Below are 10655 nucleotides of genomic sequence, written 5' to 3'. Positions count from 1 at the left end.
TCCTGTATGTAAGAATATCATGTGCTACCACACCTTAGATGCTTTGGTGATACAAGCTCTTAGGAGCCGTTGGATTTGTGACCCAACAACTCCTTGGTGGTTCGAATTGTTTTTTGCAGAAAAGCCCCCAAAGAGTTCGGCCACTGCTTACAAGCACAAAGACTGCTCAGATGTCATTGGATCTCATATCAGATGACCTCGAAGCTCGTATCACCGTAGCATCCAAGCTGCGGGAGCACCTTATGTTTTCTCGCACGGGAGAATATGAGGTGCTCCCGCATCGTAGATTCTATGGTGATACGAGTTCACAGAGATCTAACGGCCCACAGTAGGAGGTTTGAATGTTTTTGCAATATACGTCTAAGAGAGTTTGGGAATTGCGCAGAAAGTACAAGTACTATGCATGTGCCATCTGATCACTTATCATATGACCTAGATGCTCGTATCACCATAGCGGCTAATTAAGCTATGGGGAGCACCTAATATGGGCAACGGGGAGCCGTTGGATCCAAGATGCAGCGGCACACACGAGGCCTGAATGTTTTATTTGCAAAAAAACCTTTGGAGAGTTTGGAAATTACGCATAATTACAAAGACTACTCCCAAGCCATTGGATCTCACTTCCGACGATGTAAAAACTCGTATCACCATAGCATCTAAGCTGCGGGTTGGATGTGATATTCTATGCCGCTGTCATTTTTGTTCGTAAACTTGCAAAATACGTGTAACTCGTGCCGTTACTTGTCTAACCGCGCAAAGTGTTTGTTCAAAAAAAAACCATCGTACACTGAAATATTGGAACAACACATGGGGATCCCACTTGTCATTAATCAAATTTGGACCTAAAACTCACAAATCTGAAAGACAAGATTCGAACTGGCAACCTAGACTACAAAGCATCAGTCGATAGCCTGAAACAACAACGGTTGTTGGCTTTGTCCCATAACTTGATTTTATACAGTATTATGTTGAGTAGAGTAGAGGGAGTGCCTCATCAACACACGTGCATGACCGTTGACTCACTTACTGGTGGGTCCTAGGTCTGCGATCTCTCTCTCCTCTCCATCGTCGAACCTTTGCACGAGCACACACGAAGAGCGGCGTTAGCTTGCCATTGTGTTATTATAACTAAAAAAACCTTGGAAAATATAAGAATCACCTAGAACAAGAGACGTTGTATCTGGTTGAGACGGAGCTAACCACACCTATCCTCTATGCCACGTTAGCATGATGAAGCTGTGTGGCTAGTGGGGTGTTTTCGACCAACTGGCTGGGTCCCGAGGTCGAACCATAGGTACTACGTCTAATACAATATATTTTTACACGCACATTTTCCGCCCATGCCGAGACGTCGCACACCCTACTGTGAGGTTTCGGGGTCCTCCCAAGTGGTCCAAGCATATATTCTTCCTTGCCGAGACATAGGACACCCTACCACGCGTCTTCTGGGTCCTCGTCGGTCGTAGGGCCGAGGCAAGTAAATGAGTCATGAAATCATGAAAGACCACCTTTCCTGCCGAGTACATCAGTGAAGCACGATGGCTAGCTAGTTGGGCTAGTGCGACCGATTAGCTAGGCCTCCGCCACATTTGTTTTTTCACCCCTTTTTATCTCCTTGCCGGCAGGTAAATTTCAATATCCACCGCGGCGTTGCTCTAGTGTTTGGGTGCGGCAACATTTTTAATTTTTTGATTGACGGGAGCAGGCTCAGCAGGATTTTTAATTTTTTTTTTTGATTTATGGGAGCAGGCACGGCAGCAATTAGTCACGATGACTCCGCGTGTAAAACCCACTGCTCCCTGATGTGAGAAGTTGTCATCTGGTGTTTTGGCATGGTGAAAACCAAAAGATTCCCCGCTCCTCGGCTGGCTCCATCTGCCATCCCGTAGATTGCATTACCTTTCAGCCATTTCGCCCCCTTTGCTTCCTCTCCCCATTGCTTCTACCTGGTGCCACAACGTATCACGCCCAATATGCGACCCTATCCAAAAGGAACTCGAAGGTCCCACCAAGGATAGACCCGCATATTGAAACGCTTTTGCAAGGTGGATATCATTACATCAACATTACATAATAGGTAGGGGTACATACAAGAGGCATACAATGCCACACGAATACAACATCACAATACATCAGAGCATCATCCGACTATGGATGAAACACAAACAGCAACTCAAACGACATCCACCCTGCTAGCCCAGGCTGCCGACCTGGAACCTATCCCCTGATCGAAGAAGAAGCAGAAGAAGAACTCAACGCAAGCAAGCATCGCTCTCGCGTCATGATCATCGCAAAACCTGTACCTGCAACTGTTGTTGTAGTAATCTGTGAGCCACGAGGACTCAGCAATCCCATTACCATGAGTATCAAGACTAGCAAAGCTTAATGGGAAAGGAAAGGGGTAAAGTGGTGAGGCTGCAGCAGCGACTAAGCATATATGGTGGCTAACATACGCAAATGAGAGCGAGAAGAGAGCAAAAGGAACAGTCGTCAACTAGTAATGATCAAGAAGTGATCCTGAACTCCTACTTACGTCAAACATAACCCAGAAACCGTGTTCACTTCTCGGACTCCGCCGAGAAGAGACCATCACGGCTACACACGCGGTTGATGCGTTTCAATTCGGATCTGGTGTCAAGTTATCTACAACCGGACATTAACAAATTCCCATCTGCCTATAACCGCATGCACGGCTTTCGAAAGATTATAGCCTGCATGGGTGTCCCAACTTAGCCCATGACAAGCTCTCGCGATCAACGAAGGAATAGACCTTCTCCCAGGAAGACCCAATCAGACTCGGAATCCCGGTTTACAAGACATTTCGACAATGGTAAAACAAGACCAGCAAAGCCGCCCGATGCGCCGACAATCCCGATAGGAGCTGCACATATCTCGTTCTCAGGGCAACACCGGATAGGTCAGCCTACGAGTAAAACCAGCCCTCGAGTTGCCCCGAGGTGGCCCCGCAGTCTTCCCGGTTCGGACCAACACTTAGACAAGCACTGGCCCGGGGGGGCTAAAATAAAGATGACCCTCGGGTTGGCCGACCCAAGGGAAAGGATAGGTGGTGGTGAGGCAAATGGTAAAACCAAGGTTGGGCCTTGCTGGAGGAGTTTTATTCAAAGCGAACTGTCAAGGGGGTCCCATAAATCACCCGACCGTGTAAGGAACACAAAATCCGGAAACATAACACCGGTATGACGGAAACTAGGGAGGCAAGAGTGGAACAAAACACCAGGCAAAAGGCCAAGCCTTCCACCCTTTACCAAATATATAGATGCATTAATAATATAAGAGATATTGTGATATCCCAACCAAAATCCTGTACACCATGGAGCAATCTTCAACTTCACCTGCAACTAGCAATTCTATAAGAGGGCTGAGCAAAGTGGTAACATAGCCAAACAATGGTTTGCATAGGAAAAGTGTCAAAGGTTAGAGGTTCATGGCAATTTGGGATGGCTTGATAAACAGGTGATAGGTAGCGCAGCAAAGCGATAGAACGAAGCAACTAGCATATCAATGATAGTAGTGAGATCTAGGGTAGTGGTCATCTTGCCTGAAATCCCGCAAGGAAGAAGAACGAGTCCATGAAGAAGACGAACGGATGAAGCCGAACCAACCGTAGACGAACGAATCCTCACGATCGCAACGAAACAGGAACTATCGAAAAGAAGCACACAACATAGTAAACACACCACACATGAACAAGGCATGATGCACAACAAAGCATGATGCATGACAAGACTACATGAATCTACTCATGGCAAGAGATGATGCAAACAAGAGCAACACATCAAAGCAAGTTTAAATGAGGCCGGGAACAACATATAACAATTCCGGTAAGTCCTCATATGCATATTTTGAAATTGGTCCAGATCTGAATAAACCTTATGTTCAAGTTGTTAAACAGCAAGTTAAGATGCACCAAGATGATCTACACGAGATTCTAGTCAAGTTACATATAAAGTTCATTAAGTTCGGAGCTACGGCCTAGGAGATATGAGTAAAACAAGCTGAACATGGCATTGATGCGAAATGCATACAAACATCAAGCAAACACCTCAAAACAAGGATGCAACATGATAATATGAAGCTACATGCAATTCTAAGCAAGTTTCATATAGAGCACACTCAAAACGGAGCAACGGTTCAAACACATACACTCCATACAAGTTATAGCAACAATCTGTCCAAAACAGCAACTAGGCATTTTGCAAGCATCAAAACAATAAGCTACAGCATCTCAACAAGAAAACAAAAGGCATGGGCATGATGTGTAGGTAAATAATTACAAAACATGAACATTGAGCTATCTCTAGAAATCACTAGAACATGCTCAAACACACATGGTAAGATTGCAAGTTATAACAATTCAGACTTTGCAGAAAATAACATCAGGTTGCAGTGTTCAGAGCTATCAAACAACATGTTACAGGAACTTATAATAACAAAAAAAGGCATGGCACGATTATACTCAAAGCATAGATCAAAAGTCCCTTACTGACCATAAGCCAAAAAGGATCAGAAAATATGATGGCACCCACGTAAACAAAGCAAGTTATATTACAGATTCATACATGGCAGAAACATAATTATGAAGGCATGTTAATGAGCTTGTGCAACTCACTACAGAGCAATACATGGCATGGCAAGGCACCCAACAGTAAGAAGGCATATTTGTGAAGCTAAGCATGGCAATAGCAAGGTTATAGGGTGCATGGAACACTAGCAAAACACATGTAAACAAGTGAACTTAATGTAAACAGGCTGACAGCAACATTATGAAGCAACTTTGGAGCAAGATATGAACAAGGTACAGCAAGCTATAAATGCTACCAGGGGCATGGATGGATAGAGGATGACATGTAGATCAAAACATGTTTATAGAAAATCTCTAGATTATGCATGGAATAATTGGTAGCAACATGTTTATATAGCATCACGAAATAACAGATTCAACCTAGCAAAACAGCAACATCATGAACACTACTTAACAAGCTCGATTCACTCACCACAAGTCATTGCATGACAAGATAAGCAAAGCATCATCAAGAAGAAATGTTTGTGAAACAAACCAAGTCAAGAACAAGTCCATAGCATGCAAGGATCAACTATAGCAAGCTTGGCCAAATTGAATAACAAGTAAACAATCTGCCAGGAAACATTTTGAAGCAAAAGTAGAGCACTCAAATGACATGCTAGACTACTCCATAATTGCAAACAAGGGCATTAATGGATAGACAACAACCTATTGTTCAAAACACCCTTACTTAAGTATCTCAAAACACCCTTACTCCACATTGATCACAAAAATACATGGTAAGCACCTATGTAAAGAAGACATAGCATAGATCAAAACACATGTAGACATCAACCTCATAGGATGCACACATCAATCATGGCAAAAATGACAAAAGAGCTCGTTCTGATAACAGACAGCAGAAAACATTATGAAGCACTCTTACAACGATGATTCAGGCATCAAGATGACCTCAAATGAATATAATGCAATGGAACTAAATGATGTACTCATCGAGGCGAACAGTTTGACATATTACACGCATGAAACGGAGCTACGGATGCAGAGATACGGCATGACGAACATGGCATGAAAATTACAGAATCTGGGGACTTAGCAGATTCGGGGGGAAAGTCAACTTCGGCACGGATTCCGAGGCAGGCCGGATTTCGCCGGAGAAGGCGGTCGGAGTCGAGGGAGGGGCCGGAGGAGGCTGGATCCGGGGACGACCGGATCCGGTCCGGCCCGACCGGATCTTGCCGGAACTGGGAGGAGCGGGCCGGCGGGGGACGCCGTGGCGCAGGCGGGCGCCGGACAGCGGCCGGCGGCGAGGCTGAGGCCCGGCCGCGAGGCGGCACGGGGACAGCGACAGGGAGGTGTTGCGGCGGCTGAGGGGCGCCGGCAACCCTCTCGGCGGGAGGCGTGGACGGCGGGGTCGCGGCGGCGGCGGGCGAGGGCAGGCGGCGGAGGCTCCGGCGGCGCGGCCGGGAGGCGCAAGGGCGCGGGGGCAAGGCGCCCGGGCGGCGGCGGGGTCGGGCCCGCTCCGTCCCATGGCGGGCCGTGCGCGGGCTCAGCGGGCCGCGCGGTGGAGGGGAGCGAGGTGGGAGCGAGGGCGATGATGTGGCGGCAGCCGGTTGGCCAGGAGCGACGGCGGAGGCGACGTGTCGCCTCGGGATTGGCCGGGCGACGTGGCTGAGGGCGGCGGACATGTCCGGCGCCGCCCGGACGTGTCCGGCGGGCGGAGGAAGACGAGGCTAGGGTTTCATCTGCGCGAAAAATCCGGGAGGGGCACATATAAATAGGTAGAGGGAGCTAGGAGACTCCAAATGAGGAGCGGTTTTCGGCCACGCGATCGTGATCGAACGACCGAGAGCATGGAGGGGAGTTTGCTGGGTTTTGGGCCAGTTTGGAAGGGGTGTTGGGCTGCAAAGAGAGAGGGGCTTTATGGTTACCCGGTTAACCGTTGGAGTACCAAACGACCTCCAAATGGCACGAAACTTGGCAGGCGGTCTACCGGTGCTATACCAAGGCCGCTTGGCAAGACTCGGTCCATTCCGAGAACGTTTAACACCCACTCACAACGGGAGGCGAAAAGGGGAACGCCGGAGGGCATAGGAGTGCCGGATCGCGAAACGCACAACGGGGAAAAAGCTCGGATGTATGAGACGAACACGTATGCAAAGCAATGCACATGATGACATGATAAAATGCAACACGCAAGCAAATGACATGGCAACGACGGCGAATAACTGGCAGACACCTGGCGCATCGGATCCGGGGCGTTACAACACTCCTCCACTAACAAGTGATCTCGTCCCGAGATCTTAGGACCGAGACAGAAGGGAAAAGGGACGAGGTGAAACAAGAACTCCAAGAAGAAGCAACGAATCGAGAGCACTCGAGAAGAAGAGAGGAACGGCGAGAATGACGAGAATCGAAAGCTCACGGAATCAGATATACTATGAAACCACTCATTCTAACCGGAGTGGTTAGGATGAGAAAAGAAACGAATAAGACTGAAAGGATTTAGGTAGTACTCGGGCTGAACATGGAGAAATAGAACATGAACTTCACAAGATGGGATGACACTTGACGAGATGAACAATGCGATGCCTCCGGAAGAACTGAAAGAGAAATTGGATGAAAAGAACTTAGAAGGAAGGGTTGAACGGAGTTGGTGAGAAAATCAACAACGAAAGGATAAGCTTGTTGTGGACTTGTGGATAACATCTCAGAAATTATGAGGTGATAACCAGCCGCAAACGGAGATGAATGAATAACTGAGAAGAACGAAGAAATGCAAAACTCCAGTTCAAAAGAAAATGAAGAATTAATTGCACTTCGAAAGGCAAGAAGGAAAGATACTAGAACTCCACCGACAAGAATCTTGATGAACACTTGAAGAGTGAATTAAATCATGAAGAACCACCGTGAAGAACTCCGGTAACAAAAGGATGACGATATAGAATGACGGAAGAAAGAATAAAATGAGCCTTGCGATGATTTAGATGGATGTTCCGACGAAATGACCGAGGAAATTGAACTCCGGAAAAGAAAAGGTGAACAACTTGGAATCGAGAAATTATTCAACATGAACAATCTCCGAAGGAAGGGATTAATCACTTTGAGGAAATGAGAATAAGATTTATTGTATGCTTATCCTTCATCAAATTAAATTGATGACAAACAATGGATTTTGCATACTACTTATTCTCGTTGAAAAAGGATTAAGGGGGAACATAGCACAAAACTTGAGAAAGTCTTCATGAACCACCGGTAGGATTGGAAAGAATGAATGAATTAAAATGATGATCAAGGAAAAAGAATCTGAAAGAACCACCGTAAGAATTTGGAAATGACTGATGGAAGAGAATGAATCACCGGGAAGAATTAGAGGAACCAATATGCTTGAGGGGATTTAGATACAAAAGAACAAAGAGATCACGAGCTGATTGAAGAACACTTGAACGAAGCACCGGGATAACTAGAGAATGATAACTAGAATGATGGCCTCCGGTGAAAAAAAACAGAAATCAACTCCTGAAATACTCCGGATAGGTGAGAAAAAGGAATATCTGACAAATGGAATAATTCGAGAGGATGATATGAAGCTAGAACCATGAATCTTTGAGAGGACAGACAAGATTTAGAGGGGGAAAAAACTCTTCTTTGATCTTCACATGACAGCGAGAAAACACCACCAAAATTATTGAGATACTCTGGGAGAATGAAAAGCGAAGAGGTTGAGCCAACAATGAAATGATTTGAAATCGATCTTGGAAGGCATGTGACTGATGGAATCCATTCTTATGTCACACTTGAAAAGAATTGAGAATAACTCCGGGGGAATTAGAAGAGTCAGGTAAGATCCTGGGAAAATACCTGTGGGTTAGGGCCCACTGAAGAGATAACACCATTGGAAAGGAATGATGAACAGATAGATGAAGCACCGGAACAATTGAAATATTTGAATGAGGTGACAACCTCGAATTAATTCAAACACAGATGAATCTCCTGAGATGTCTTGAGCACTCCGGAAGGATAAACTGGCGAAAGACGAACGAGCAGGGAAAACACTTGATCAGAGGAAAAGAATGTGATCAACTCGAAAAACTTGAATTGAGTCCACCGAAGAAGAAAAAGAGATGAAGAATGTCGGATGAAACGAGAATTCACCGGTTGAAATGATTGAGGAAAGACTGAAGGGTTCCGCACGAATGAAATAGATTGTCGAGAGAGACTCAGACTCCGGGAATAAGAGGGGTGGGAGGGCGGGAAAACAAAGGCAACTTGGAAGGGGAAAACCAACGAATATCTTGAAGAGAGAACACCGGTTGAAAGAATGCAAATGCTTCGCACGAATAGGATGGATACTCGATTACGGACTCCGGTTTCGAGAAGAAGAAGGGTGGGTGGGTGGGAAAGAAAACAACTGAGGATTGAACTCAAAGATGAAGAGGCTCGAGTCAACTTGACAAGAAATGCACCGGATGAAAAGAGCTGAGAACCAACTACCGGAAAACCAACTGCGTGATCCTAAAGAAAAATTTGAAGGGGAAGAGAAGTATTTCAAAACACCTACGTCAAGATTCCTTACCAGAGCGATGAAGGGGCTGAGGAGTAAAAAGAATTCCTACTCTCCGATATACTAGACTCCAAAAATAGTTTTCTTCTAGACTCAACAACGGCCAGACTACACGATCAATCAAGGGGGCTCCTAAGGTCGGTCGAGGCTCTGATACCAACTTGTCACGCCCAATATGCGACCCTATCCAAAAGGAACTCGAAGGTCCCACCAAGGATAGACCCGCATATTGAAACGCTTTTGCAAGGTGGATATCATTACATCAACATTACATAATAGGTAGGGGTACATACAAGAGGCATACAATGCCACACGAATACAACTCACAATACATCAGAGCATCATCTGACTATGGATGAAACACAAACAGCAACTCAAACGACATCCACCCTGCTAGCCCAGGCTGCCGACCTAGAACCTATCCCCTGATCGAAGAAGAAGCAGAAGAAGAACTCAACGCAAGCAAGCATCGCTCTCGCGTCATGATCATCACAAAACCTGTACTTGCAACTGTTGTTGTAGTAATCTGTGAGCCACGAGGACTCAGCAATCCCATTACCATGGGTATCAAGACTAGCAAAGCTTAATGGGAAAGGAAAGGGGTAAAGTGGTGAGGCTGCAGCAGCGACTAAGCATATATGGTGGCTAACATAAGCAAATGAGAGCGAGAAGAGAGCAAAAGGAACGGTCGTCAACTAGTAATGATCAAGAAGTGATCCTGAACTCTACTTATGTCAAACATAACCTAGAAACTGTGTTCACTTCCCGGACTCCGCCGAGAAGAGACCATCACGACTACACACGCGGTTGATGCGTTTTAATTCGGATCTGGTGTCAAGTTATCTACAACCGGACATTAACAAATTCCCATCTGCCTATAACCGCAGGCACGGCTTTCGAAAGATTATACCCTGCAGGGGTGTCCCAACTTAGCCCATGACAAGCTCTTGCGATCAACGAAGGAATAGACCTTCTCCCAGGAAGACCCGATCAGACTCGGAATCCCGGTTTACAAGAAATTTCGACAATGGTAAAACAAGACCAGCAAAGCCGCCCGATGCGCCGACAATCCCGATAGGAGCTGCACATATCTCGTTCTCAGGGCAACACCGGATAGGTCAGCCTACGAGTAAAACCAGCCCTCGAGTTGCCCCGAGGTGGCCCCGCAGTCTGCCCGGTTCGGACCAACACTTAGACAAGCACTGGCCCGGGGGGGGCTAAAATAAAGATGACCCTCGGGTTGGCCGACCCAAGGGAAAGGATAGGTGGTGGTGAGGCAAATGGTAAAACCAAGGTTGGGCCTTGCTGGAGGAGTTTTATTCAAAGCGAACTGTCAATGGGGTCCCATAAATCACCCGACCGCGTAAGGAACGCAAAATCCGGGAACATAACACCGGTATGAAGGAAACTAGGGCGGCAAGAGTGGAACAAAACACCAGGCAAAAGGCCGAGCCTTCCACCCTTTACCAAATATATAGATGCATTAATAATATAAGAGATATTGTGATATCCCAACCAAAATCCTGTCCACCATGGAGCAATCTTCAA

Source organism: Triticum aestivum, chromosome 4B, assembly GCF_018294505.1.
Source record: "Triticum aestivum cultivar Chinese Spring chromosome 4B, IWGSC CS RefSeq v2.1, whole genome shotgun sequence".
Taxonomy (NCBI): Eukaryota; Viridiplantae; Streptophyta; class Magnoliopsida; order Poales; family Poaceae; genus Triticum; species Triticum aestivum.
Note: the sequence above shows the minus strand (reverse complement) of the source record.